The 1,448-nt window shown below is 40.7% G+C and overlaps 1 protein-coding gene across 3 annotated transcripts in view; it reads left to right on the forward strand.

The window, feature by feature from the left end:
- The window catches only part of ROR1 (receptor tyrosine kinase like orphan receptor 1), a 147,026-nt gene that overhangs the window by 141,867 nt on the left and 3,711 nt on the right, over positions 1–1,448 (forward strand). The window lies entirely within an intron of this gene.

Consider the following 1,448-nt stretch of genomic DNA (forward strand, 5'->3'; position numbering starts at 1 on the left):
AGGAATGCCCTGGAAGAGCATTTCCCTTGTGTTTCACACCATGCCAAGGCTCTTGACCCTCATGGGTCCCTTCCAGCTCAGGATATTTTCTGGCTCTTCAAGAACTTGATGGGTTTTGTTCTTTTGAAGCACTTCAGAGAGAAAATCTCTGTCTCAGTCCCACACACACTGGCCTGGTGATTTTATCTTCCTTTTCCTTGGAAGTTCCCAATTCCAACTTTCCTGTAAAGCTTGGAGTAACTTTATCTCAAAATGTTGGTAGCAGTGCAAAAAACATTTAACAAGTCAGTGTCCAAACCACATCTTGCATCCAACCTCCTGGAATATTTTGTTAAATTTGGGATTGCTTCTTGCTCCCTGTTCTGCTGGGAATTTTAAGGGTGCAATCCTGGCTAAACTGGAGATAATGGGAATCTCAGCATCCTTTTATTGAGGATGCAATTCCCACCTTTCCTGCTGGCACACACAGCACAGGGAAGCAGAAATGCCTGGAAATTGTTGCAAATATTGACCATTCTCCTTCCTTTCAATTTGAAAGTCATGTGCTGCAAGAATATTTTCATTTTATTTCTGCTAATTTGGGATTTTCCCACTGGGAAAGCCAGTTCTCCCCGTCCCCAGTGTTTTGATGGCCTTTCAAACAATATTTTCAAGGAAAGGAAGTGGAATCCTATTTTTAAATCACGTAGCCAGTTATGATGTCAGCTTTGGGTGAAAACAAATTTAAGCTTCAAGCTCCCACTGAGGCAGTTGTTTGCTTGGATAAACAGGAATGTTAGCATTTCCTCCAGTTTTAAGGGGTTTTAATTGCCTTCAGAAATATAATAAATTAAGGATGTCTTGTCATGGAGCTGAAGAAGAGGTGGAAGGGGTGGGTTTCCCTCTCCCTTTCCCCTGACCTGCTGCCTCTTGTGTATTTTACACTTCCCTACCTTTCGGACACCCATGTGTGACAAATACTTGTCAAACAAAAGCCGAGCTGATTTACAACTGCTTCACTCCAAACGAGCCCTTCCTGCCAAAACTTTATGACTTCATTTTCTTCCCCAGTTTTCCACTCTGTTGATTCAAACAGACGGACCCAGGCTCAGGTCAGACAGAGGTCATTTCACTTTCATTACTAAAATATAATTTACAATATGCCAGACCTAAACAAGTTTTAGCCTAAAGGATTTGGGTAATATAAACCATCTGTTCCTCAACAATATAGCTAATTTCCTGCCATCACTGGGCAGTCTACTGGGCTGCCTGCTTAAATGGCTGTATTATTATTATTATTATCATAATCATTATTATGATTATTAATGCAGTGTTTGTCTGAAAGTCAGAAGTGATCAATACAGTTAGAATTAATTCATGCTAAAAGGGCTTTTTTCCGTGATTATTTGAAATGTCAGTTCTTTTCCCACATTGCAACTGGAAAGCTGCCCTCGCATGATTTCAGGAAT

This window comes from Corvus brachyrhynchos, unplaced genomic scaffold (assembly GCF_000691975.1).
Source record: "Corvus brachyrhynchos isolate BGI_N302 unplaced genomic scaffold, ASM69197v1 scaffold280, whole genome shotgun sequence".
Taxonomy (NCBI): domain Eukaryota; kingdom Metazoa; phylum Chordata; class Aves; order Passeriformes; family Corvidae; genus Corvus; species Corvus brachyrhynchos.